This window comes from Palaemon carinicauda, chromosome 22 (assembly GCF_036898095.1).
Source record: "Palaemon carinicauda isolate YSFRI2023 chromosome 22, ASM3689809v2, whole genome shotgun sequence".
NCBI classification, from domain to species: domain Eukaryota; kingdom Metazoa; phylum Arthropoda; class Malacostraca; order Decapoda; family Palaemonidae; genus Palaemon; species Palaemon carinicauda.
In genome coordinates, this window is record NC_090746.1 from 89,388,628 (window position 1) to 89,396,021 (window position 7,394).

At 36.9% G+C, this 7,394-nt stretch overlaps 1 long non-coding RNA gene across 1 annotated transcript; it reads right to left on the reverse strand.

Moving 5' to 3' along the window:
- Positions 1–202: 202 nt before the first annotated feature.
- Positions 203–4,262, reverse strand: LOC137616168 (uncharacterized). Its single transcript, XR_011039307.1, has 3 exons — positions 3,107–4,262; positions 1,249–1,470; positions 203–898 (listed from the first exon to the last, which is right to left on the reverse strand). It is a non-coding gene; the product is annotated as an uncharacterized lncRNA (long non-coding RNA).
- Positions 4,263–7,394: the final 3,132 nt, after the last annotated feature.

Consider the following 7,394-nt stretch of genomic DNA (forward strand, 5'->3'; position numbering starts at 1 on the left):
TCTAAAAAGTCTCAAAAGCAATAATTTTATCTTAAAAACATTAATTTTCCATGCTAATAATTGCTTTGACAAAATTTAAATAACCATTCATAAAAAACCTACACCTTGCAATCTATAAAAATTGCTCGACTAAATGTAATTTCCTAATCACAAAGTAGTAAGCTTAAAAATCCCTTGGATATTTAGTAATGTACGTTAATTAAAACTGCATACATTGCCAATTTGACACTTCGTCCTTGGTGGTAAAGTGTAGTCTCACTGACAAGCCTCCATGGGAGAAATTTGACAATATTTTGAGAGTTACCTACTAGAGAGCTAAGCACACTTTCTGCATTGTTAATTTGTGGAACCAATTGCTTTGATTTTTCGCCATAAGGTTTGCCACGGCCCGATGTTATTCTGGAGTAGAAGAGGTAAGCAAGAGTTATTCCTTTAAATCTTCAAGCCAACAAAACCTAGCATGTTAAGAGTCTTTAAATATCAGTTAACCCCTCAAATTGGGGGCCACCACTGCTCAGTGTGAACTTCCTTGGCCACCAACAGCCCTCTTTAAAATGATTGTCACGAAATGGTGCATTTAAAATTCCTTGCCATTTTGAGAGAAATACCCGATAGTTTCATTGTTAATCTGTAGAAACTGGCCTGTACTTATCACATCCTTTATAACTTTCTTACAAAATCCTGATATTTAAACTGTCCTGTTCGCGGTATCAGTCCTTCCAGCTACTAGTCTTCGTGGAACCTTCCATGGCGTGATTAGCCCAAACTGGTTTGCCCGCAGGCTAAGATTCACACGTTCATCTGATGCGCCCTGGCCGAGACAGGATTGATTGAAGAATTGTCTGCCTGGCAGATAGCTCAAAAACTGCTGTAGGAAGCCCAGAGCTTGTCTTAACATCTGTAAACCAAATAGTAAAATTTAAGTTTAATTTGACATAAAAGTTCAATGAAATTACAAACTAATCTCTAAAAGTGTTTAAGAGACCAACTAACAAGAGAGTAAGAACTAGATTAAGAGTTATAATTTTGCAGTTTAAATTTTTTCTGTCTTGAAGGCAATCATTGAATGGAGAGTAATTCTACACTGATATGAAGGATTAGCGAATCCATTTGATGGTGAAGTAAAGTACTCTTGGTGAAATTTAGTATATGGAATTTTCATTCTTAAACACACTGATAATTTACACAGCCAAGAATAAGTTGCCTAAATTTTTACCACATGGGCAACCCTAATGCCTCTATCCTTACCTGTCACTTTCCTAAATTTTTATCCCGATATTTATAAACTACTGATCGCGGGATCATTCCTTCCAGCTACTAGTCTTCGTGGAACCTTCCATGGTGTTTAACCCGATCTGGTTTGCCCGCAGGCTAAGACTCACATGTTCATCTGATGCGCCCTGGCCGAGACAGGATTGATTGAAGATGGATCAAAAACTTCTGTAGCAAGTCCAGAGCTTGTCTTCACATCTGTAAACCAAAATATTAAAATTAACAAGTTTAATTTGGCATAGAAGTTGAATGAAATAAACTAAACTCTTTAAAAGTTTAAGAGACCAACTAACAAAAAGTTATTAAAGAACTAGATTAAGAGTTACAATTTCAGTTTTATTTTTTTCTGCCTTGAAGGCAATCATTGAATGGAGAGTAATTCTACACTGATATGAAGGATTAGCGAATCAATTTGCTGGTAAAGTAAAGTATTCTTAGTGAAATTTAATATGGAATTTTCATTCTTTAACACTTTGATAATTTACACAGCCAAGAATAACAAGCTGCCTAAATTTTTACCACATTGGCAACCATAATGCCTATATCCTGACCTGTCACTTGCCTAAATTTTTACCACATGGGCAACCCTGATACCTCCATCCTGAGGTGTCGTTGGTAATGACAGCTGGAAATAAGAGCTCATTAAAGTCTGTTGTTGTAAGCAGCACAACACCAAAGTAGAGAAGGCTGGGTGAGAAACTTAAAATTCTTCAGGCTCTTCAGGCGTTCATAAATAAAGAATTGAATTCTATATTACTAAACATTGCCTTCTAAGTTTACTTACTCTGTACATTATCTCTACTGACAGGGAGGAAACTTTTTTCCTTTATTGGTAAAAGATTAATTACACAATTACTCTTTACTGAACCTAAACAATTCGCCTGATACAAAACCAACTACAAAAAAAAAAACCCCTAGGCATAATTTAAGGTAAAGCTCGACGTACAGTGACTGGTTGAATAATAACAGGAGGCGGCGGCTCCTCCTACAGAGGGAACAAAATAGCCCAGCCTATAGCATCGTACCACTACCGAGGCGTAATGTGCAAAGAGAAGTCTAATGGGAGGTCAGGAGACTCTTTTGGAGATACTAGACCACGGCTAAGGGGAAACTAAGACTTGTGACAAAACTAAGATCGCTTTTCGCCATCTGTCTTCCTCTCAAGATACATAGGCAGAAAAAAAGAACATTCGAAACTAGGGATGAACAACATCAGAAAGTAAGAGTTTAAAGGCTACTCATAAATGCCATAGAGGCAAGAGACTGACATTGCCCTAGCAAGCAGGGTAATACCCTGGAGACTGACCATATACACATGAACTCAATGCCCCCTCTCCACCTAAAGTAGGTCAGTAGAGGTCCAGGCAATGGCTGGTGATGACTGCACAGACTTATAGGTCCCCAAACTGAACCCCTTAGCTCACAACGACGATGAGGTTGCAGCGACCAAAGAACTAACGTGCGGGAACCCCAGTCTGGCGTTCAGCAGTCACTAACGTTAACAGGCCACTACAATCAGAAAATGCGACTAAGGGAAATTCCGAATTCAGCATTACAAATTTAGCTCTTGAAATTAGACTCAGAAGAGAAGTTGCTTTAATATCTGCGAATTGAATGTTACTAAAGTACTTTAAACATTAATCCTATATCATCCAAAGGATTACTATGTCAAGTTCTTCATCAGTGCATAGTGTAAAAATCCCTGATCCTATATGAATTAGGGCACGGTAAAATAATTTCGAAATATTAGTTGCTTTGTTTAAAGACCATCCAACCAATTTACAAATATAATTTATCAAGCCTTCTATAAATAAATAAAAAAAAGTTTTCTTACCGATTCCGTTGTGATGTAGTCGTTGCAGCTTCTATTTTTAGGCAATTGAAAATTTAAATGGATATTACATATTAACTCCAGATATGGTGGGTTGGGTTTCTGAAAACTCAGTGCTACCGAAAAGTGTATGCGTTCCAAAGTACGCCTGAATACTAGCCCACTAGGTTGACGCGTGTAACAAAACCAAGTACCGCTTTCCATGATATGAGCAACGAGAAGAGCTAATGCAGAGAAAAAACAATGAATCATTTAATCCAAGTAAGGTATATGTAATAAGTTTTACAGATACGAACTACTATTCCATTTAGAGTGAGTTTCGAAAACCAAGTTAACTTCGTCCAGAAGACTGCCAAGCAAAACAGTGTTTTGACTATGGTGCATTACAATGTCTTGACCGTATTACATTAATACTTGTTGATTACAGTAACTAACAATGAATAGGTTATTTAGGTCAAGAGAGTAAAGTCTAAGTTTTGTCTCCCAACCCAAAAATACCATTGTGGAACCCCATTATTTTAGCCATTAAGGGAGCTCTGTATCCAATGTCATTTGCAGCAGGAAAAACTAAGTTGGAAACACTTCAAACTATCTTATAGGTCGGCCAAAACTAGTTACCAGAATCCACTACTAACTATAATACAGTCTGCAAGTAAAACTTGAGAATTAAAGTCCATAAATGGGGAGCAAGACTAATCAAAAGATGTCCCACCAAGAGAAAGGATCACTACTATAATAACTGTTCCATATTAGCTGCCGATTAAAGTGGTTGTCGAATTTAAAATGTACAATAACTCACCAACCTGTGATAATCGGTCGTCCAAAATATCGGATTTGCTACATATTGGGCAGCCAACAGATGGTCCTGACACGAGAGAAGTTGAATAGATCCAAACTAGCCTATATACATTACTTCTGTAGGTTCTACAGCTTTCAAATATGCGGCCACCAGACACTGAAATAGGATCCCACGAGGCATCCGAATAATTGAAGATATAAAGGCTTTTAAGAAGTGATCAAATATTAGGCGGACAATAAGTTTAGAAATAAATGCTCCCGAATAAATAAAAAAAGACCATTAACACTTGGCCATTAAAACAATTTTTACCGAGCCGTATTAGACACAAGCCCAATGTCTTTCCAACGCACACTTTAACATCCAACTGACTTAGCTCTTAAACCAGTCTTCCGTCATGCCTTCACCCATGGCTTAACAAGGATGACAAAACAACGAAACAGACATCTCTAGTTAAGGGTATGCTTTAGCGTCCTTGTATGTGCAATGAATGGCGCCATCTACATTCAAATGTCAAAACTACTCGTCTTTGATGACCTGTGACATTACCTCTCAAGAAACCGCTGTAAAGTCACAAATTTCTATCGATTTATAATTTTCCTAAAACTTGACATTGCAAAAAAAAAAAAAAAAAAAAAAAAAAAAAAAAATAAAGGTTAGTGACTGCGTGGATAAAATATACAATAAATATGAATAAACTTTGACTAAAAAATGAAAAGAAAGAAAAAAACAGCAATTGGTCCATCTTTTTCTTTCTTTGAATTTATTTCACAAGTTTGTTATATACATTGCAAGTCTTGCGAAACAGATTTGGCAAGTAATAGTCTTGGTTTATATTCCTGTTTATTTGTTAGAGAGAGAGAGAGAGAGAGAGAGAGAGAGAGAGAGAGAGAGAGAGAGAGAGAGAGAGAGAGAGAGAATTAATCTCGTAATATAATTTTTTTTGCAACATAATATCCTTCAAGATAATATAAAGTAAAGTAAGTTACATTAATGTTGAGGAGATGTTACAAACCATTTGCAACATTATTACTTTGAAATACTGAAGTCATCTTGGTACCCATAAAATCCATTCTATTGCCTGTATTATTCTAATATTATGATTTTAGACGTGTTCTTACTGTAACGGTATTGTGGCATATTGTTTGAATTAATGCCGGTAGAGACATCTTTTTTAACTTATATAACTTTACGATGTGAATTAAGAATTATAGTTACAGATGCAGTCAACGAATCGTGGCGACACGAGAATAATTACAAATGGTTTCAAGTTATTGGAGCCAAGATGCACCTCTACTGTAGGTTCTAGAATCTTCTTCTTTTTTGCATCTTTTCCCCTTTCTTTTTTTTTTATTGTAAGGGTTCTGGTGGCCTGTTGGTAACATCCTTGTCTAGTGATCGCCAGATTGGGATTCGAGTCCCACTCAAAGTGGTTAATTCCATTGGTCACTGTAACCTCCTCATCCTGATATGCATGTATAGTCAGTCTTAATGGGCATTGTCCCTTGCCTCTGCCATTCACGAGTGACCTTTAAAACCCTTTAAACCTTAGAATTATACATCATAGATTACATCATAGGTTCTAGACTCTCTAGAGCTTTAAAATATGTGGCACCAGGACTATATAACAAGCTCCCACCAGACATCCGAAACGCGGCTGATATTAAGGCTTTTATGCTGAACCCTTTCTTGCTTTCTAATTGCTTCGATAATGTGTATTTGACAATTAACGCAGAACACTTTGTACGTAAGTCGAAATACCCAAGACTGTATACCATGTAAAGAAGACTAAAATCAGTGTCAAATCTTTGCTCAGACAACCACAATAATGTTTACAACGCTTCCAAAAGGCTAAAATCACTGTCAGATCTGGTTAAGACAACCCCAATAACATTTACGACGCTTCCAGAAGGCTAAAATCACTGCAAAATCTTTGTTCAGACAACCACAATAATGTTTACAATGCTTCCACAAGGCTAACATCACTGCCAGATCTTTGCTCAGACAACCCCAATAACGTTTACAATGTTTCCAGAAGGCTAAAGTCACTGCCAGATCTTTGCTCAGACAACCCCAATAACGTTTACAATGTTTCCAGAAGGCTAAAGTCACTGCCAGATCTTTGCTCAGACAACCCAAACAACGTTTACGACGCTTCCAGAAGGCCAAAATCCCTGCCAGATCTTTACTCAGACAACCACAATAACGTTTACGATGCTTCCAGAAGGCTAAAATCACTGCCATATCTTTGTTCAGACAACACTAATAACGTTTACGACGCTTCCAGAGGGCTTAAATAACTGCCAGATCTTTGTTCAGACAAACCCAATAACGTTTAGAATGCTTCAAGAAGGCTAAAATCACTGCCAGATCTTTGTTCAGACAACCCCAATAACGTTTACAACTCTTCCAGAAGGCTAAAATCACTGCCAAATCTTTGTTCAGACAATCCCAATAACGTTTACAATGCTTCCAGAAGGCTAAAATCACCGGCAGATCTTTGTTCAGACAACCCCAATAATGTTTACATCGCTTCAAGAAGGCTAAAATCACTGCCAGATCTTTGTTCAGACAACCCCAATAACGTTTACAAAGCTTCCAGAAGGCTAAAATCACTGCCAGATCTTTGTTCAGACAACCCCAATAACGTTTACAACTCTTCCAGAAGGCTAAAATCACTGCCAAATCTTTGTTCAGACAATCCCAATAACGTTTACAATGCTTCCAGAAGGCTAAAATCACCGGCAGATCTTTGTTCAGACAACCCCAATAATGTTTACATCGCTTCAAGAAGGCTAAAATCACTGCCAGATCTCTGTTCAGACAACCCCAATAATTTTTACAACGCTTCCAGAATGCTAAAATCACTGCCAGATCTTTGTCCAGACAACCTCAATAACGTTTAGAATGTTTCAAGAAGGCTAAAATCACTGCCAGATCTTTGTTCAGACAACTTCAACAACGTTTACAACGCTTCCAGAAGGATAAAATCACTGCCAGTATTTCTATGTTTGATAGGACCAGAAAAACAGCCCTTAAACTTTTCAATAAGATATGTTTTGATCAATCATGGACCTTTATCAGACCCGGAATTTTTGTGGTCTCTTTTCATTGGCATTTTAGTCCTCTGCTATTTCAAACGCTTACTCGATTGCCTTGTTGGAATAATTGAGTTTCCAATAGGCCATCATTCAATGGATACTACGAATTAAGTGTGTATCTGGCTTAAGGTTATTCGATGTTGCTTCATGAAGGTAACGTCCAAAGTCTTACATTTCTATGTTTATTTGGTTTACTGCTGATTACAGAATAACTTTGTCCAACGTTTGCTTTATTTTCTATCGTATTTCAGTCTAAACAACCAAAATATATTTTACCTTCATTGTGAATATAGAACAATTTTTCAGAAATTTGTTATATATCATTTTCTCTAAATAATGGTAAAACGCTGTGATTTTATGAAAAAAAAATTATTAATTGAAGTGACTATGTTAT